Below are 22,699 nucleotides of genomic sequence, written 5' to 3' on the forward strand. Positions count from 1 at the left end.
GATATAAATACACTTGACTTTTTCACAATGCAAATGATAATGTTTTTTTCATGTAGATGCCCCTACAAATACCTTTTCTTAGGATGCATATGTCATGATGCAAATATAACTTCTTCTTATGGTGTGAATGCAAATGTCTTATACAAGTGCAAATGCAAGTAATGCAAATATTAATATCTTTCTTGTGGTGCAAATGCAAATGTCCTTCTTGTGATGCAGATGTAAATGATGCAAATGCAAATGTCCCTTTCATGATACACAGGTAGGTGATGCAACTTCGAATATCTCTTTTTTATTTCTTTTTCAAGTCAAATCTCTTTCTCATGATACAAGTAATGCAAATGCAAGATCTTTCAAAAGGTTTTGCATCGAAAATTTTTTTTATTCTGGATAGAACCTTGAAACTTTAAAACTATTTTGAGATCAGATAAACTTGGCTTAAATTTTATTGAGGGCTAGCTAAACTAGGCTTAAAACCTCATTTGGGGCCAGATAAATTGGGCTTAAAGATTGGAAGCCAAATCAAATGGGCATAAGATTTCCTTGGGAACCAAATAAACTGGGCTTAAAATTGAAGGCTAGATAAACTGAGTTTAAGATTTTCTTAGAGGTCAGCTAAACTGGGCTTAAAACTTTATTGATGGTCTGATAAACTGGGCTTAAAATATTTTTTGAAGGCCAGGTAAACTGGACTTAAAACTTCATTGATGGCTAGATAAATTGGGCTTAAGATTTTTTTAAGGGCCAGCTAAACTGGGCTTAAGATTTTCTTAAGGGCCAGCTAAACTGGACTTAAAACTTCATAGATGGCAAGATAAATTGATCTTAAATCTTCTTTGATGATCAGGTAAACTAGGCTTAAAATTGAGAGCCAGCTACACTGGGCTTAAAATTTACGTAGATTTGAATTTTTCTTAAAAATTGACAATTTTTATTAGAAATGAAAAGTACGAAAAATCTCTCTCTCAATGGACTAGTTGATTTAGTACCCAAAGATTCTTGCTAATTCAAAAGATTTCACCATTTAAAAGTGATAAAAGAGGTATACACTTTTTCACCAAATCAAGCTTATGTGCTAGCTAATCTAGGCTTATTGTACCAATTGAACTGAGCTTGTATGCTAGCAATACTTGGCTTAAATTTTTATTGGTGCCAACTAAACTAGGCTTTAAACTTCATTGGTGCCAAATAATCCGGGCTTTACGTGCCAGTTAAATTAAGCTTAAACCTTATTAATGCCAAATCATCTAGGCTTAAAACTTCATTAATGCCAGCTAAACTAGGCTTGAATTTTTTTTTTTAGAATTTGACAATCCCTATCAAAAATGAAAATGTGAGAATTTTCTTTCCAAATGGATGTAATGGTTCTATAGACAGATATGTTTATTCAAAAGGTTCTAACACTTGAAAGGAATGGAAAAGGCATATAATTTTTCATGCAAGCTCACAGATGAAACATAAGCTTTTCTGAAAACATGAATTCTTTGAAAATCAAACATATTCAATATTTTTCTTAGTCTCCAAATGCGATATTTTGATATATATCAAGGTCAGCTATAAGGGCTTGAGATTTTAAAAGGTTATTTGAGAATGAACAAAAGTTGAGATTTTTGAATTCAACCCATCTCAAACTTCTATGGCTTTGATATTTTACATTTTTCAAAAAGGTTTGACTTTACCTTTGTTCAACATTCATCATATTTAACATCAAGAGTGACTTTTCAGGGTTTGCTCTAGACTGTCCTTTTGAGGGTTTTCATCCTATAACTACTTTTATTTTTATTTTTTCTTTCTTTCTCTTTTTTTTTTTAATTTTTTTACACACTATGCACTTAAAAAATTCAAACCTAATCCGAAATATGAAAAGAATTTTTTGAAAGGGTTTAACGATTCAAACAAAAAATTAGGTAACAAAAAAAAACTCAAAAGATTCATGTTCATTTTTTTAAGAGAAATTCTTCAAGTTTTAAACCTTCATACTTGATCTAATATGAACTTTTTAAAGGTTGTAACGTGGGTTAAGATTCATAATTGCCAAAAAAAAATGATAGAAAGGTCCAAAACAAGTATTTAAGGGTATTTGAAACTAAGGATCATTTTTTATTTGAAGGATAGACTTTAAGGTATATTCCCTTTTATGCTTTTCACCCATTCATTTCTTTTCTGTTTTCTTCTTTTATTCTTCATTTCCTTTCATTTTTCTCTTTTTTTTTTCTTTTTCATTCTTTCACTGAGTGGATTCAAAACTTTTATGAACTTTTATATTGGGCTTTTACCATTATCACATGAGATTTCATTAGACATTCCCATTCTTAACCTTCAAACGCATTCTTTTTGCCCTCAATGTGAAGGGTGATCCTTAGTCAGGATTTATTTTGATAGAATTCAATCAGGCTTAAAAGGGTAACAAAGGATAAATTTTTATTTTGTGAAGGGATAATGAAATAAGGCCATTGGTCATTTCAAGCATAAACACTTAAATTGAAAAAAAAATTCCTTTAGGAAAATGAACTTAAAGAAAGGTTTTTATTCCAACAATTTCTGGCTTTTTCTATTTTAAGTTTTTTTTTTTCATTTATTTTTTAAAACTTTGACTTTGTCAGGACTTTATTTGGGTTTGTTCAAATTTTCTAAGTGTATGGTGTCATAATCATTTTTATTTTTTTCTTTTTTCTTTGGTTTTTTTTTTTGTATGCCCATATGGCTTATACGTAGATTCATTTTATCAGTAACATGCTCTATAAAAGATGCTCCATTTGAACAGACCACCCTTAATGAAAAAAATAGTTATGTAGAATGAATAAGAGAAGGATCATATGGAGTGAATTAGAAAAAGATTATAAAGGTTGAAACTATTTAAGGTATCAGATGATTTAAGTTACTCTATAAAATAAAAACAAAATGGTTGATCATAACTCAAGTTATCTTTTATAGGTAATAGGGTCTTTTTTCTCTGACAAACATGCCCCTAAGCTAAAAGACCAAGTCAATTTTGGGATAAAGAGCTGAAATGTCAATATGTTTGAGTTCATTCAAAACTTGGGTTTGAAAATTTTGGAACTACAGCATAATCTTGACACATCAAATTATCGCATTTGAATTCTTAAAAAAAAGGTCATATACACTTGATTTTCTAGGAACGACACATTTTTTCAATAGCTGTTTCATTGTTCATTGCCTTAGAGAAGAATATTGCCCTTTGATATAATAATAGTGTTAGGTGAAAACAAGGTTCACAATTTTGAATTCAAGGCTATCAAATGGTCATGGCTGATGAATAGGGTCAATTGAATGATTAAAGCAAATTAGTGTTTGGGTATTTGGAAAATAACTAATAGTGATCGCCAATTCATCTTAGACTCAAAACTTTTTTTTTTCTCTTTTTTTACTTTTTTTTATATTTTTTTAAGGCATTGTTATAGCCTTGGTATTTAACTATGTAGGAGTTTTATTCATATCTAACATCCTCTATTTTTTACTAATTTTTTTTTTATAGAAAATCAACCATATATCGAAAACTTATACGAAAAAAAAACTTCAAATGGTAATATAACCACAAACACTATGATGCTCAATGTTCACTCATGCAATGCAAACCTTTTGATTAAAAAAATTTTTACTATTCTGATGGTACTCTTGAGATGACATTCAAACTTACATAAATAAAAGTTTTTGATTTGACATTTCAATTTTAGCATCACTGACTTGCAACTTTACTACTATCAATCATCAAGACCACCAACCAGCTCTTTAAACTTTACAGCATTCGCATCGATCAAAGCTTGAACTTTATCCTTGAAGGCAGTACAATCTTCTATAGAATGCCCTTTAACTCCATCATGAAATTTACATTTAGAATTAGGATCATACCACTTCGGGTCTGAAGGTTTTCTAGGTCTTGTAGAAGCAACAGAGATCATATGATTCTCGATCAATAAAGTAAAAAGGTCAGCATAAAGTATTAAAAATGAATGATACACTTGGACTCTCTTTCTCTTACGACTTTGTGAATGGCTTGAGTTGATCATTGATTCTATTTATGGTGAAGAAATTTGAGCACACAGATGAAGTGGTCGAGAAAAATCATCGATTTGAAATATCGATTGGGGACAATATGATGGCCATTGTGAATAGTCATCCGTTAGATCTTCCTATATCATGATGAGATTTCTCTCATTTTACCTTTTAACAATTATTTCTTAGGCTTGTTTTACAAAAATATCTCTCTTTTTTTCATCGCTAGCATCTATAATTCTTTTTTTTTTATCCCATCTTCAATTATGCCCACAGCAAATAATATATTCGTAAACTCTGACGAAGTATTGCTGATTAACTTATCATAATAGGAAAAAAAAAGAGTATCCACAAACAGGAAATTCAACTCCCTATTAGTAAAAGGTGATTGTACTTGCGATGTCATATTCTTCCATCTAACAGCATATTCTTTATAGCTCTCATTGGGGCTCTTTCTCATATTTTAAAGGGTTAATAGATTTGAAACCAACTTCAACATATACTGGTGTTACTTCAAGAATGCCCGTGATAAATTTCTCCAAGTACAAATTTGACTGTTTTTCAAACTATAATACCGATTAGCTGCTGTCCCAGTCAAACTTTCTTAAAAAATATGAATAAGTAGCTTTTTGTCACCAGTATACCCAATCATTTTGTGACAATATTGAGCTAAATGTATTTTAGGACATCCAATTTCATTATACTTTTCAACGTCGAAACCTTAAACTTGAGTGAAATAACCACATTTGGAACTAGCTAAAATTCTTTTGCATCGTAAGATTCATCTTTGCCTTTAATAGCTCGAACTCTTTCTTCTAAGAGATTATACTTTATATGTTCATTTAGATTCTTGAGCTTTTCTCTTATGAGTCCTAAGCCAGGCCTTTCAGGATGATTATTTTTTTTAGCACACTGTCCATTAATGATCTTCTCTATCTCTCTTGAACCGATCAATATTCTTCAGATCTTTAGAAGAAATAGTAGAGATTATTCTAAAAAAAAAAATTTTCCTTTAGAGCACACAAGAATTGCATTATATTAAATGAATACCCAAATGGATGAATGAATGAAAGCAAAAATGAATGAATGACTGCACAAATGAATGAATGAATGAATGAGTGAATACACAACTGACAAACTCTTTAGTGAAAACTATGAAAATTGGTAAAAGGGAAAAAATAAAAGATGAACCATAATTCACATCTCTAAATTCAACAAACAATGTTATGTCAACATAATAAATTTTCAAACAGAAAAAATTCATAAGGCATTTTATTTTTCAAATAGCCTATCACTTGAAGACCCCCTTTAAACAAAAGTTTCATCCATGTTTATCATCTTGCAATCATTTTTTCATTATTCCTAGATCTTTTAATCCTCTATCATAGTTGGATCTAACCATTTTATATCTATGAATGATTGTACTTTATGCTTGAAACAGTTGTAATCCTCAATAGAATGTCCTATATTCCCACTATGATATTCACATCTTGCATTCAGATGAAATTATTTTGGGCACGGAGGCTTTGAAGGCACAAAGACAATAAGGTGTCTCTCAAACAGATAGAAAAAAAAATTTTTTTATGAAATAAGAATAAGATCTCACTGTTTTTTTTTCTTGGATAATTTTTGGGTAATAGGTTGACTAGGAGTTTTAGGATTCGATAGTGGTGTAAAGGTTTGAACTTGAGCAATTGACTGAAAAGGTGGTTGGGGAATGAAAGGTTGAAGATTTTGGTTCAAATATGAACTTCTTGGAGATTGTAGAAATTTAAGGGCCTGATCATAAATGTTTGAAAAAGAGGCAAAAAACAATCATAAAAAGGATTTGAATGCAATTTTGAAGTTAGAACAATTAGCGAAAGTTGCATAAAACCTGTTAATCCCTTCTTGAAAATTAAATTCTGAAGTTCAAACCCTTAAATGGTCAGATCACTCATTCTTCTCATGATCTTGTCGAGATCTTCATTATTGCTCAAACCATGGAATGATCCAACATGCTTTGATAGTTTACTAGGTCTAATGGGAATCGATTAATCATGACTCCATAAATTCATAAGACTCACTTGTGTTCTCGAATGTCATGATCAAACTCCTCTTAATTTCATTCTAATGCACTAACTCAGGTTTTCAATTGATCTTTCATATTTTTGGCTTCTTACACCCACTAACAAAAATATTATTTTAAAGGTTTAACACCAACAATGCTTATGCTATTATCCCTACTGAATGAATGATACAATTTCTAATTTGCATGTAACATATTTATGAATGCTTGAATATGATAATGATGCAAAGATATATACAACGATGGAATAACCTAAAAATGTACAAACTAACTTAATGATGAATGGAATGACTAAATTTTAAAAAGAAAACAAAATTCCTTACCTATCCAAATCCCCTTTTTGTTCTTGCTTTTTTTTTTCTTTTTTTGTACATCCTAACTTTATTTACACTATTATTAGCCTTAAACACAAACTGTATCCAAGTGCCCCACATATCCTAATTTGGGTAATTTTTATGAAAGAGAAGAAAAGAAAAAAATGGTATGGCTTTAGACTTCTAAATGATTTTTATAAAAGGTTGACACCCCTAATGGCTTTATGAGAACTCTTTTTCCTTTGCCTTTTTTTTTTTTTGACTAACCTAAAATAAATACCACATCTCAAAATATAATACACACAATCAAATAATATATAGATATATAAATAACTCAAGAATTCAAAACAAACAAGTAAGAGAAATAATATAACAACCATACAACAAAATAATATAATGTATAATGTCCTAACATTTGGTAATTTTTTAAAAGGTGGCATGTCTCTATCCTAGGCAAGCTTCTTATGGCTCTCAATATGCTGAGTTAGGATTTATTTGTCTAAAGGTTCTCAGATTATTTCTTACATCATCGTCTATTATAAACTAGTAAAGCTCTCTAATCCTCACCCATTGTAGGCTACTAACAAAAAAGGTTCAATCTGAGTGAAAGTATTTTGCTAATAAATACGGAGGTTATCACCTCACGAGAGTGTAGTTACTTCACTTTCTCTTAAAAAAATAGAGCCCGGGTCTAGAGCTCATGTATGTGAATGAATATGCAAAATGTATGTAAAGAGATATATTAATTAAAATAACATAAATAGATCATAAGCACAAAATCAAAATAAAGTAATAACTAACATGCAATTTATTTTATTCATTAACTTCTATATTTTTAAAAAATAAAATAAAATAATTAAATTAAATATCAAATAAAACCAATTAAATCCAACCATTGTCAATAGCGCATAATTAAAATTTTAGCCTGACTCTCAAACATCCCCAGTAGAGTCGCCAAGTTATCGTAACTGTTTTGAGACCACCAGACGTAAAGTGCTTTATAATAAAAAAAATAAAAAGAAATCACCACCAATCTTTGTTAGGGTGTGATTGGCTATCCAAAAGTTTATCTTTTTAATAAAACTATTAAAGCGAGTTTAAAGTTTATCAAAAAGTTAAATTTTGGTTTACAAAAAATCAGGTTGGGTCAGGGAGTCGGTTACGTGTGGGAAAGGATCAGCACCCTCACAACGCCCATAAATTGGTACCATTTAATTACGCGTTATTTTCGGTATTGGATAAAAATGGTTTCAATTTGAAATTTAACACTAATTTCTTTCACTTTAAAAAAATAAATTTTGGTTAAAATTCCTTTTTAGGAATTTTGAAGAAATCTTTAAGTTAAAGAATTATCTTAAAATTCTTCAACATCTAGGTAGAATTTAAAATAACTCTCTTCGCTTAAGATTTAACATATTATTCCTTAAAATAAAAAATAACACTTTTTGTGAAAGATAATTGTTGGTGATTCTCCAACATCTAGACAGAATACCAAAAATTATTTCCTTTGAAATGTTATTTTTGTTTTATTTTATAACATCACAATTTTAAAAATATATATATTTTTGTCTTGTAAAACATTTTATAAGAGATAAAAAGTAATGGAATTGTCAAGTAATAAATAAAAATTAAAGACAGAGAAATACGAAATGAGTGTCAACAATAATATAGTGATGCAAGTATACCCATGGATATGCCAAATGATAAAATGCACTTTAAAAAAAAATAGATTCTTACATATAATGAGACCACCTTAACTCTCAAACATCTAGGCAGAGTTTAGGTACGATTGTTTATATTTAATATCCCAATTTACTATTATTCTTTTTATTAAAGTTTTAATTCCATTATTAAGACGAATTAAGGACAAGTATGAAAATTTTAATGAAATAAAGTTTCTTAAACACACCATCATCTAGGTAGCATTTGAGAACAAATTACTTTAAGTGAAATTTTCACACGTGTCCTTAGGATTTTTTTTATGGTTTTTAACCTGGGTATGGGTCGAGATTTTAAAGTTTGAATGATTTTTTAGTAATGATTCGGGAATGCATACCAAATTTGGGGTTTTTAGAATTTTGGATTTAAGGTTTTAGATTTTAGGATTTGGATTTAAGGGTTTGGATTTTAGGGGGTTTTGAATTTTTAGGGTTTTGAAATTTTGGGTTTAGGTTTCAAAAGTTTTGGGGTTTGGATTTTAGGGTTTTGAATTTAAAGGTTTGGATTTTAGGGTTAAGGTTTTGAATTTTAGGTTTGGAGGGTTTAAGGTTTAGATTTTTTAATTTCTTTAAAAAAAACACGAATATCTCTAAAAATTTCCAACATCTAGGTGGACTTTCGAAGCAAATTTGATTTTTATGATTTTAAAAATTAATTAAAAGTTTTCATATATTTTTTTAATGAAAATTTATTGTTAAAGATATTATTAATTTATTATTTAATTTTTTATATTTTTTAATTTTAATTAATTTTTATATAATAATTTCTCAACATTTAGGCATAATTATTTTTAGAAATATATTTTTATTCCCTCCAACGTTTAGGCAGGGAAAATAAAAAAAATTATTTTTTTGTTATTAGATTATTATTAATTGTTTTTTTAGTTATCATCCTATTTATTTTCATTTTGTTATTATTAAAAACAATCAAATATTTATTCTAACAAATTTTAAACTTTATCATGCATAAATAAAAAAGAAATACTCAAAATAATAAAAATAATAATATATAAAAAAATTAAAAAAAAAAGGTTTTTTTACTCGAACCGGAACGATCAAACGGTCCAATCAATGACGATTTCGTCGGATCGAAAAAGGGTTGGTTTGACGCTTGATTCGGTTAAACCGTATGGGGGCGATTCAGTCCGATCTGAGGAGTGGTTCAGTTCGGTTTGATCAAACTGGTTCAGAGCTGTATGAGGAGCCGGGTTGGCGGGTCGGTTGAGCGAACTTCGGGTAGGATCTGGGTTCACGCACGGATCCTTCTTGGCTTAAACGACGTCGTTTTAGGGTTTTATTGAAACGATGTCGTTTTGGCTTATGCCTTTTCTCTAAAAAGCCCCAAAAAAAATTTCGATCGTTTTTCCTTTCTACTCGAAAAAAAAAATCCTCCAACTTCCAAAAAATCCTCTATGACTTGGCCAGAATCTGGCATCGATCGTCGCACCGACCGCAACCTAAGGTTGCCATCGGTGGTCGAAAAATGTCAAAATTCACCAGAAGGTTCCTTTTGACCTTTTAAGCTCAAATCCAACCTCATTTTCACCAGAAACAGCCCTGATCGACATAGATCGAGGCTCAAAGTTTCGATGTTCTTTTTTTTTTTTTTTTAGAACTCAAACTGACAATATTTTTTCTTTGTTACAGGAGAGCTTTGGCGTTGAGGATCCTTCTTACGGGGAGGACTGTTTGTTTTTCTATTTGGGTATTTGTGTGGGTAAAGAGGGATCGATGTTGGTGGGTGAGTCTGGTTGGAGTGTAGGAAAGCTTTTGGGTTTTTGCAAATGCTGGGGTTTTGGGCATCTATCTGAGGATTCGAGAGCAGACTTGAAAGGGAAAGAAAATGAATGCTTTATAGGGCTGGGAACAACAGTGGTAGGGGTGTGCTGATGGAGCCACAGTGCCCTAGCGAAGGGACTAGATAAGGGGGTAGTATGATGGCTATGGTAGGGCATGATTGCTAGGTAGAGGCGTAGGTGGCTGGGCATGGCGTGGGGGCCAGTGGTGTCGTGTGGCACCCTTTGGCACCAACCCCTATGTTTTTGTTTTTTTTTTCGTTTGGACATTTTTGTTTTTCTCCTTTTTTTTTTAGTTTTTTTTATAATTAATTTTTAGTTTTAATTAAACTAATATTATTATTATTATTATTATTATTATTATTACTAAAAAAATATATAGATCAAATAAAATTGATGTCTACAATGAGAAGTAGTCTTTTTTCGTCTAAATTTTATTATAAAAATTAGTAATTGGCAAAATAAAATTAGTGGGAACAATTAGCTTTATATATGATAATTGTCTGAAAAGTAATATGGGAAACATAGTTTTAGAGGATTCAAATAGTACATGTAAAAAACGATTTCAACAAAATAGCATAGAGAAAGCTATATCAATAAATTAAAGATATTTTTATCAACACGTAATCAATAATCACCCTCTTAATCTTATTCGCGTCAAATAGCAGTGAGGACATAATAAAAATAACCAAGTCATATCTTGTCACCGCCCAAGTCTCTCAATACCCTAAACCCCTAAGTATAAATAACTACTATATTCCTATCAAATCATACAGTGTGATGAAAATTGTTGAACTTGGCAACATCATATCTTTGGGAAAAACCTTATGAATTTTGTCCTATTATGCAATATTTTATTAGTTTAATACCATCTTGTCAAACTCACATTATCTTTTAACTAATTATTGAATCAAATACTCATTCATTTCAAACTTACAGTCGCCGTATATTTATGAGTGATGTGTTTGTACCAAAGTCTTGTTTTTTTGTACGTAAATCAAATCCAATTCTGCAGGATAGACAGCTGTGGTGCATAAATAACTGATTAGACCCTTTTATATAATACTAGTAAGCATTAAGCATCAAAATCTAAGGAACAGATATTAACCGAAAGAAAGAGGAAAAGGAGATATTTTCTCTGGTTTTTGAATCATTGCTTTTAACGACCCAATGATTCAACCCTGACAAGTGACAAGAATCATGCAGAGTGAAGCGTATGCATTAAAAATAGTAGTTGGGGAAAAAGGGATTCTTGTCAAGAATATGAAATTGGGGCAATGGACTCGATTTTTCTCACCTTGGGTTGTCTCCAAGATGAGGTTGGTCCCGTTTATTGAACTCAATAGGGATACTATCTGCACCCACCCAAACCAAAAATCCTCTGTCCTCATCAACTGGCTGCATCCAATTCAAAAATGGCACTAGATCATGTTTCCACAATAAGAAACTTACTCATCATTCTTACTTACAAAACAAATCTTCCACACTACCAGAAAAGCAATGCACCCAAAAAAAATTCCAAATTTTCACTGCACCAGAGGTGGCTTCTTCAAAATTAGTTACTCAAAACACACTCTTTTGCCAAGGGATTGTTAAGATATTTCATTCACAAACTAATATATCTTCCAGGTTTTTGTTGCTTATTTACACATGTCGTCTCACGATTGATTATCCCAATCCAATGTGTTGGTCCAGGAGCAGACATACTTAGTTGAATCGAAATTTGGTTGGATCCGTAACCAAAATTTTCAGATAATTACCATGTTTAGAAATTGGAACTATGAAGAAGTCTAAAAAAAATCAAGATGACCAAGTTCTTTTCGTGTAGTCCAAATGTTTATTTCTCAAAGCTAGTGTGAATTTGTGGAATAAATATGTAGGCAAGTAAATGAGGCTGGGTTTGATTTCATTTTAACTGCTCAAAAGAAAATGTGCTTTTCCCATCTTAAGATTTTAATTTGCCACAAACTAGCTTGAACCACTTTTAGGCCATTAATTTGTACTCATCCTCTATATACTTCATGTTCAATTGCTTCTAATTATACCTTGCTAAAAAACCATCATTTGAGAAAATTAAAAAAAAATGTAGAAGGTTAAGGCAACCAGTGAAATCAAATTTACGTAGATTCTGTCTGATTGGTTCTTATACTTTTTTTTTTTTTTTTGCTTTTTTAGTAGAAAATGAAAAGTAAAAATTAAAAAAATGAATTAAAAACAAGAGAAAAATAGAAAAAAAAAAAAAAAAAAAGAAAGGACCAATTAGGAAATAATGGAATGCCCTAATATTTTCTTTTGTCGTATTTTGATTACCAAAGATGGTAGGAATAGGGGGAGCAATCCGTCAGGAATATAGACATGAGCAAGACAAAGACCAATGGGTAGTAGTATTACTCCTCCACATTTCTTGGACTTTGATATGCGTATAATTAAACTTGCCATATATATCCTTGAACAGAGTTAATCAAACTAACAACGTCGTATCAATCATCGATCTAATGAGAACACTATAAATATGTGCGTAACTTGCAATTCTTTCATTTCCCTAAATGTTAAATGTTCATCTTTAATTTCTAGTTTCTAATACATATAGAAACTGAAACATTTTAATTAATAGCCTAAAGGTGACTGGAACTTTTAATTTGTTACAATTAGGTATAAAGATGCAATACATATTTCTTGTTCAAGTTATATTATCCAACACCTATACGAGTACATTAAGATTTACTTATAAAATTTGTTGGTCAAAAAGTATTTACAAGTGAACAAGAAAATTAATTTTACCCAAAAGAAGAAAGAGGTGTTTTACACTCTTTGTGGTCATGCTTCATGTCGTTTGCCTGCTTGGGTCCGGCTCATCAGGCTCGACTGAGATTGGCTAAAATTTTAGACTTGGATGCGGCGGTCACCATTTTTCACAGAACAAATTAATACTCATCCGAAGGTGAAAAGAGTGAAAGAATTTGTTGCATATGAGGCCAAAATGCGATGGAAAAAGAAGGCAGCAAATGCGGAGGGTGTGGTCTGGTAAATTAGCTATTCTGTCCACTTATGTACACACGTGGATGATTCTAGGTCATTGGGTTTAGGTGGGTCCCTTGCAAGAGAATTCTAGGTCATTTCAATGGTTAAAAAGCCTGGTCACTCAATACTCACTGGGGTCAAGTCACGATTTGTCTTTTTTTTTTTTTTAAATTGTTTTCAGGTTTTTAAACAAAGCAGGCAATGCATGTTGAAGATGGTTATAGCCCAAGATTTTACTACCGAAATTAAGCCTCCCACCTGACGATAAAACGTGAAAAAAATCCCATTTTGTAGGGTACAAGCTGTAGTGAAATATGGTGGACCTCGAATTAAGTTACTGGAAGAAGAATAAGTTGCATGATACTCATGCTTTCCTTTTTTGTTAATAGCATGCTTTCATTTAATTTTATTATTTTGACTATATTTTCAAAATATATAATTTGGTTTTCACAGTACACTTATTGTCTTTTCTTTTTCTTTTATATTCGTGAATAAAAACATTACATGTTTAAAAGTTGGATTTCCTATAAAGAAGTAACATGTTTAATAGCCTCATCATGTTAATAATTTATTACTTAATTTAAACTTTGCTCATTCGACATGTGATACTTGCTTGAATTTTTTTAAGTATTGAAAATAATGCCACTTTAAAAATGAGCATTAAATTACAATTTTAAGTTCATAATGAAAAATTAATTACATTCTTGATACGCAATTATTAGAACAATACCAAAGGATCAGAGAGGACACTAACTGTCAAAATTTTATAGCTACAATTATTAGAACAATTCCATTCCCCTGCAAAAGAAAAATGTAAGGAAGAATGTGCATTGGATCCCCCCACCGAAAGGAATTTGGAAGATTAATGTCGATGGATCTTTCACTGGTAAACCAGGTTCTGCAGGCATTGAAGGTGTTATCTGCAACAGCAATGGTGATGTGCTACTCATGTTCTCAAAGAATATCGGTGTCAAAGATTCCAACCTAGTTGAACTTCTAGCGGTAATCGAAGCTCTCTCAACTATGGTGAATGCAAACATTAAATTGGTCCTTGAATTAATCATGGAAAGCGATTAGCAAGCTGTCACATCTTGGATTAATAGGGGTAGCTCCAGTTCCTGAAAATACAATAATCTTTTTAACAAATTGTATAATCTTTACTCTAGAACGAGCAAGGTTTCTTTTGCCCACATATATAGTGAGGCCAATCATTTTGCCGATTCGTTGACCAAATTGGGTGTTAACAGAAAGAATGGACTCATAGCTTGGCTGTAATTTTTCTATCAATAATAATATTTACTTCTTTTACTGTTAAAAAAAAAAAACTACAATAATTGAGATTAACTTGTTACTAATTTACTAGGTGATGCTATTGTTGAGGGTATTGGTTTAGAAGTAACTACAATAATTAGAGATTCTCAAAGCATATCGCTTTAGCAGACTCAAATTTGGCAGAACTATTGGCTATTGTTGAGGGTATATCGATCATCGTTGAAGCAAAAACATGTTGCCAGTTATACTTATCGAAAGTGATTCAATCATTGCAACATCGTGGCTTAAGAAAATCAGTGAAAACCCTTGGTGATACAATGCAATTATCAATAGATTTCTCAATCTTCAAGCATGTATTGAAAATTTTTCTTTTGTCCACAATCTCAAGGGAGCAAATAGTTTCACGGATTCCTTAACTGAATAAGGGGTGTTTAGAGAACATGACTTGATAGCTTGGCTATAATTTGTATTCAGCTTCTTCTTAATAAAATTCTGATTCATTTTTCAAAAAAAAAAAAAAAATTGCTAGGTGATGCTGCACAATAGGAAATCATATAATAACTTTTACCGTAAACAATCGACCGGCAAAATGTTTGGTCACAAGCCATATTTAAAGATGTGTCAATTCCATCTTCCAAACTCCACCAATGCGACCTGATTTGTCAATTTCACAGCACAACCAAGGACTCTACTTATAAGAGTAAAATTCAACTTACCTAGGCTGTGTTCAACTCAATCCAACCTAGGATAGGAGAAAATTTTCTGCTTATGAAATTATACGATAACTAACACATGATTAAGCCAAAGAGAAAAAGAAACATGGAAAGAAAAACACTTTACCTAACAAAAGGAATATGAATATACACAAATTAAAAAGGCCAGAAAACAGTTTAGAGAGAAAGAGGAACTTGGAGAATTGAAACGTGCAATAACAGGCACATGCACTCATTTTTGTAGCATGAGATTAATATGTAAAACTGTTACTCCTTTGCCTCGTTTTCTATTCCTTTGACGTAAAGTAACAATATGATTTACGAAAGACGCTTGTTTTGCTACCTCCTTTTGTCTCAGCAACGCTCGTGGCTACAAGGAGAGTTTGATATTGCTTTTGAGTTTTAACCACCAAAACGCCCCTTTGATCAAATTTACAAGGAATCAAGCCTAGCTGATGAGATGGGAGAGGAGCTGAGCCGAGCCCCACTTATCAGGCCAGAACTACACGGTCGGAAAGTGGGGTTTGTTGTGTTTTGATCACACAAGTATTTCGGCTGAGTCAAGGTATCCTGCTTGACTGAAGGTAAACCATTCGATTGGATTGGGACCCCGCTAGCCTATCTTCCATGTCATCATCCGATCGTCCATTTGTTAGTAAAATAATGGAGCCCAGTGCTGTTTTTCCAGTTATAGCTATCATCCACACCAACCTTATGTACCTAAAAGTTATAATATACTCTCTACAATCCTCCCTATCAATCTCCATTTCCATTCTATAACTACAATCTAATCCCTGATAGCATCCCATCTTTCTCTCTCTCTCTCTCGTCATAAAAAAATATATGCTTTCATTGAGCTCTACTCTCGATCTCGCTCTCGCTCTCTCCCCATGTTTAAAGTTTACTAAGCCACCCTCTCTCTTTCTGCTGTTTAACTTTTTCTCCCTATAAAAGCCCTTCCTCAGAAACTCTTGAAATGCAACTGAGCACCATCAGCAGCATTTCAGAACTACTTCTATCATCTCGCCTCCTCACTTTCTCTTTCTCGCCTCATTTCTTCTTTTTCTTGGATCAATCCTCTGATATTTCGCGCTCGGTCCAGCTTACAATTAATCCTCAGTGGTGTAAAAATACTTTTTTAAGACTAGGGAAAATGAATCTCTCCATGAAGCCTGCAAGGCCATGCACATTTCCATCCACAATCACACACAGCCCAACACCCATCAAGTACGTTTCAATCCGTTGTTGCACCCTCACTCAGCCGGCGGTCAGACCACTCAAAAAGTCTATACATGAACAACGGGTCAAAAGCTGGGAACATCTGCTCGAGCCTGTTGACTACGACCGAACAGCCTCCCTTTTCTCTTCTAAAGCCGTTAAACTGGGCAACAGATGGAAGGAATACCAAGGAATCCAGAACTGGGAAGGCCTGCTTGATCCATTAGACGAAAATTTGCGAGGTGAAATACTTCGATACGGTTATTTTGTCGAAGCTGCTTATAGGTCTTTTGACTTTGACTCCTCTTCGCCAACATATGGTACATGCCGCTATCCCAAAAGCACATTGCTAGACCGTTCCGGGCTACCCGAAACTGGTTATCGCCTAACTAGAAATTTACGCGCCACATCAGGAATCCAGTTGCCACGTTGGGTTGAAAAGGCACCAAGTTGGGTGGCAACTCAGTCCAGCTGGATTGGTTACGTGGCAGTTTGTCAAGACCAAGAGGAAATAGCCAGGCTGGGCAGAAGAGATGTGGTAATTGCTCTTAGAGGCACCGCTACTGCCCTTGAATGGCTGGAAAACCTACGAGCTGCCCTCACTCCCCTCTCTAATGCTGACTCTAAACCTAGCCCTGACGGTTCCGAACCCATGGTGGAAAGTGGATTCTTGAGCCTCTACACTTCAGGAACCCCTGAGTTACCGAGTCTACAAAAAATGGTCCGTGAAGAAATCTCACGGTTGCTCCAAACTTACGGTGATGAGCCTCTTAGCTTAACCATCACAGGACACAGTCTTGGTGCGGCTCTGGCTACGCTCGCAGCTTATGACATAAAAACCAGCTTTAAACGTGCTCCAATGGTGACCGTCATGTCCTTTGGAGGTCCACGTGTCGGAAACCGGAGTTTCCGTTGCCAGCTTGAAAAACAAGGGACAAAAGTATTAAGAATAGTGAACTCTGATGATCTGATAACTAAAGTACCAGGCTTTGTACTTGAGAAGGATGCTGACGTGTCAAAAAATCGAAATGTCAACACGGCAGGTCTGCCTAGCTGGATCCAAAAGCGAGTGGAGGACACGCAGTGGGTCTATGCGGAGGTGGGGAGAGAGCTCAGGCTCCGCAGCAGAGACTCTCCGTACCTTAACAGTGTCAATGTTGCCGCATGTCACGACCTCAAGACATACCTCCATCTGGTCAACGGATTTGTGAGTTCCACTTGTCCATTTAAAGCCACCGTAAGGAGTGCCCTAAATAACCATAATAGAGAAAAAGTCGCGGTGTAAATTCATAAACCACGAAAACTGTCTTCAACAAAAACGTCTTAAAAAGACATAAAATTGGAGCTTGATCCCAGCCTTTTTCTCTCTTTTTTTGTTATAAGGTTCTATCCTTCTTGAAATTAAAAAAAAAAAAAAAAAAAACACGAAAACTAAAACAAAATTCGGCTAAAACTGATTTCGGTACATAATGTACGGTCACTGTCAAAAAATTCGTATAAAAAGTTACGTTTATTTCCCCGCCAATTGCGGGGGTAGCACATTCCATATAACATGCTTATGTCTTCTTGGCTTATTAGCTCGCAACAGAGGAAAATAGGAAATCTTCGTATTGAAATAAGAAAAGAAAATTATTACTAATAATTTTTACTAATATACAATATAAAAATGAAAAAAAAAATTACAAGGATTAGGCGATTAGCGGCGCGGGTTGAAAATCGGAGTATCTGAAAAAGGCGAACGTTGTTTTCATTCATGAGGTTGGGAATCACGTGTGAAGGAAACAAAATGACAACAATACCCTCGATGCCGACCAAAATTGCTAAGCATGGTATTAAGGCACCGACCGGTTTAGAATCACCACATGCTATGCTTTCTAGTTTGCTCTAAAATCACCAAATAAATCGATGCTACCGTCCATACCCAACACTTTGTCGGTTTTCTAAAGTTACTAAAATGTCCCCCAGCGCCGTCAAAACATATTAATCGTGGTGCCGCAGAGGACTGAGCCAAAAGTCAGTTTTCGACTTCCGATTATTCGGGTTTGGTCGGTTTAACGTTGCGAGCGATATTTCACTCTCAAAATCATCTAGTCTTTCCAAGATAAAAAGTAGCCGCTTACTGCAAAGGCCAATTCAAATGGTTATTTTTAATGTTCCACCTGATCATTCAAATATTTTATAAGCTTCTATATTTTAAACATTGTTTTAAATTTTTTTGTTTATAACATCTTTTGGTCAATAATGAAATTACGTATACCACAACAAATATGACAACTAACTGATATGATTCTTGTCATGGCAACATAATATAAGATCCAGTGCCGGCTTATTTCACACTTTTTCCATTGATTCATTGTTGTTATATAAAAGTACTCGTATTAGTATATGATACTTGATTTCTGAAATGATCTTTTTGGACAAAAATAGAAAGCATTACTATAATCAGTACAAACTATTTGGTCTGATACAATCATCTAATATGATGGGTTCTTGCTCATTTTACCCTTTCTTTTTATACTCTCCTGACGTGACCATCATCCTAACCTATGCTGCTTAGAAAATGCAGAGTAAAAAAATTGAAGTGCCAAGAAGCATCAACCAATATTAAGTCCAGACAAAGGTTGATTGAGTTAGGAAAGAGAGAATCTTTGATTCGCAAAATTCAAATTTGATTATCATTATTAATAATTTTTTATAAATGATTTATAAATTTAATATAAATTTTATTGACATGTACTGTTTTGATAAGAAAATGAAAAAAAAAACTATTTTTATCTAATTTAAAAAATAATAATAACGTTACGTCCTAGAGAATAGGCGGTTGGATTTATTTAGATCTTCTCATCATTATTCATCAATAATTTCTGACCAGTAATAGTGAATTATCATTTTCCAGGGACCTACAATATCTAAAGTTTTCAATGTCAGGAATTGACAAAGACAATTCATGGTTTATAGTGTTGAGTTACTGATGTTCCATAGATCAGCATATATCACGTGAGCCCCTTCAGGCTTTTCAAAATAAAAAAAAAAAACAAAACAGAAAACACGTTTTTCTTCTTCCATCTCTGTTATTCTACTGGTCTGCTGCCGTCCAAAGATTAATACAGTATCATTCTGGTACCAGGATCTGTCATGCTTCGTGACTTATTGATCTATCAACTAACACTCGAGACTGTACTTTGAAGCTAGTGGCAGCCATTGGAAGATTAATGCCTGCCTTAGAAAGCATTTGTCTTGCAAAACAGAAGAGGAGATAGTGTTGAGAGAACTGTGTTTTGCCGTATTAATGTCTTATCTCTTGGTCATAAATGAAGATCACCTAATAGCTAGCTGAGTAAGTGTTTTGAGAGAACTGTGCTTTGCCGTATTAATGTCGTATCTCTTGGTCATAAATGAAGATCACCCAATAGTTAGCTGAGTAAGTGAGTAGATTATCGTGTCAGATTTGCCATTTTGTTTTCAACTCACGAAGGAGTACACTTACCCATATGCCGTACGTAAAACTCCATGTCTCCATTCTTGACATAGTATGTTAATTCTATTTTCCCACTCTGATACATGCTATCCTGTTTTTATCAAAATCCCACATCCTCCTCCTTCATTCATTTTGTTTACGGAGCAAAAAAGGCTGAAAGTGACAACTTCTCCAGACAACAACCGTGACAGCCCCACCCTGTTGAAAAACGAATGCAAGAAAGGGACTCGTTAGACTACCGGCGAGAAAGGTACCGTTGTTAGGAACATATAAGAGGGAGAGACTTGAGTCATGCCCAAATCCTAATTGATAAATTTCTAAGGAAATATAATCATTCTACCATAGCCTTAATGAAAAACATGAGTTAATATTCAGAAAACAAAAAAAAAAATCTTTGCATGATGTAGAAATATATATATACTAACATTTTCCACAGGTCATTTTCTGTAAGAGAAGTGCTCATCAATAGCCGTTCATGGGATGTTCAGTAATCAACAACGACCCACTCTTACGAAATCTATCTAAACCAAAAACGTGGAGGGTTGCAGATAGAAAGACACTCGTTTACATGATTCTCTGACTGTGACGGAGATGGTAACTTGGGCAATTCCGCAAAAGTGGACAATTTATATTTAACATCTACGTCCCTACGTCGGTTGTCATCGAAACCAAATCATTGGCCATGACGACGCTATTAAATAGCTAAGTTCTTGTCCCTTTTAACGCTTGAGAATTGGAAATAAATCTTCTAATTTGTACGTTAGCCCTGATTGCATGTGACCTTAACTGTCACATTAGTGTGTGTATATAAATATAAATATAAATATAAATATAAATATATATATATATATATAAAATATTGACTCAAATCACAAAAAATTTTATAAGTTAGAATGAGTCAAATTTTTTCATGTTCACGTTTGAAACTATCTCTCCATAAACTTGAATATTTACATTTGACGTGGGTTTTCTAGTTCTTTTTGACATTAATTTGATCTTTATCACTTTAAATTAATTTAATTCATTTGAAGATATTCCATGTATGCCGGGACAAGAATTGTTAGGCGTTTTATCTAAAAATATGTATTAATTTTATTAAAATTCTTTCAATTCATGTAACAGAACTTTTCAATTTATGGTTTGGGCTTTTAATTTTAATTTTAATTTAATTGTTTTTAATAAAAAATTTCTAAAAACTTAACTGGACCTTGACGGCATGATCAACCGTTTTCTCCTTTTGGGTCTCTTTAGAAATTGTTTTTCCCTTTATAAGGCTTGAGCTGTGAGCAGAAAGTGAATGGCGTCTCCGACTGTGGCAACATTCAAATTTCAAGATATGTCATGGTTACAGAGATAAAAAACCTTACCTAGTCCACGAAGAAAGTGAAGAAAGTAAATGGCAAAATCACACTCAACCCCACTTGGATAAGGCACATTCCATAAGCACACAGCTGTGATAATTGAGAGAAGCCAAATCTGCCTTCTGGAAGACAACAGTCGAATTGCGGCTTAAGAGAAAATCAAGCATCTATAGCACCACCAAACTTGGACTTTGAAGTTGGAGTGTTTATGCATTTGTCAAAATCAACAGAAGAAAGATAGTGATGGCACAGGAAAGGGACATTAATTAAAAAAGAGGTTCATACAGTTATATTATTACAGACAACACTAATATCATATTTATGGTTTAGTATTATTCTTTGTTTTTTAAAAGAAATTATTTTCTTTTTTCTTTTTAAAATTAAGGATGGTGGGATTTAAATTCTGCTTTTAAAATAAGCGAAAACATTCAATTATTGAGCTCTACAGTAAGCAAAGATTTTTTGAAACAAAGAATAATGATGGGTTGTGGTACGTGTAAAGATATATTAACGCCCTGAATCTCATATTTTAAAATTATAAAAATTTATTATAGTATAGTAAAATATTTAAATTTATACTTGTAAGATATTTTTTATAAGATAAAATTATGATATTTTAAAATTAAAATCAATAATACCTCACAAATTAGATGTATATCTTTACAATTATATCAAAGCTAATTAAGTATTATATATAATATGAAAGCCACCTCTAAAATCTTAGTTAATAAGAATTAAGTGTTATATGATATGAGTTACTTCTAGAATTTTAACATTTATCCAAGTTCTATATGTAATGTTTTGGGTTTGATGGGATGTGAAACTTTAACAAATGAAGTTTATAATGTGTTTAGTTTCATATATTGAAAAATTATGAGTATTTATTATGATATAAATATATATATATATAAAGATTTAAATTTATATTTATAAAATGTATACTATGAAACAATATCATTATACTTTTGAATTAGAATAGATAATATCTTACAGATTTAATGTGGTTCTTTATATATAATAAAGATATACATAATTAAGAGATGGGTTTAGGGTTGTGAGGATCGAGTGAGTTGAGTTCACCATAAAGGATAATAAAAGTAAAAATTGAAAGTGGAGTTGAGTTGTAACAGTAAAATGCAAATGTCATATTCTTCAGAATATTTAAGAGCAGAAACTCAGCGAGGGCAATGAAGTTACATATTGAAATTAATTATAAAAAAAAAAAAAGAATTTAATAAATGGCAGAATTTGTGAGTTATAGCTTTAAGTAAACAAGTAATTGACAATCTTGAGTCAAACAAAAAACAAGTGAATATTAAAATGAATACATTAACACGATGATTGACATTGACAAAAACACGACTTATGACGAAAAATAACTTCCATGCAAGGGGAATACAATATTTCTTCCTAGTAGAAAACAACCCTGAAGTTTGAATATGTATCATCAAATTGTCCTCTCATTGTAGTAATTTCTAACTTTCATTATCAACCTAGTTTGACATAAGCTCCAACCCCTGAACTTCAACCGGTGAAGAATTTTGCCCATTGTTAATAATATACTAGCAACATAGATGTTTCTCTTTTTATAGTCCAATTAAGAAAGAGAAGCAAGTACCTCATGCCGACAACAATGATTCATGTGATTAAGAAGACTCTTCAACCACGATCGTTGAAAACTCTAAGAATTATCTGTCCGACAGACTATGAAACAAGGGAAAAGAAA

At 32.6% G+C, this 22,699-nt stretch overlaps 1 pseudogene across 1 annotated transcript; it reads left to right on the forward strand.

Annotated features, from left to right (window-relative positions):
- The first annotated feature begins 15,806 nt into the window (after positions 1-15,806).
- On the forward strand, positions 15,807-18,266 carry LOC149512739 (phospholipase A(1) DAD1, chloroplastic pseudogene; annotated as a pseudogene). Its single transcript, XR_016331421.1, has one exon. The product of XR_016331421.1 is annotated as a phospholipase A(1) DAD1, chloroplastic pseudogene (transcript).
- The last annotated feature ends 4,433 nt before the right edge of the window (positions 18,267-22,699 follow it).

This window comes from Durio zibethinus, chromosome 21, assembly GCF_047325235.1.
Source record: "Durio zibethinus cultivar Kanyao isolate XHJ-2024 chromosome 21, ASM4732523v1, whole genome shotgun sequence".
NCBI classification, from domain to species: domain Eukaryota; kingdom Viridiplantae; phylum Streptophyta; class Magnoliopsida; order Malvales; family Malvaceae; genus Durio; species Durio zibethinus.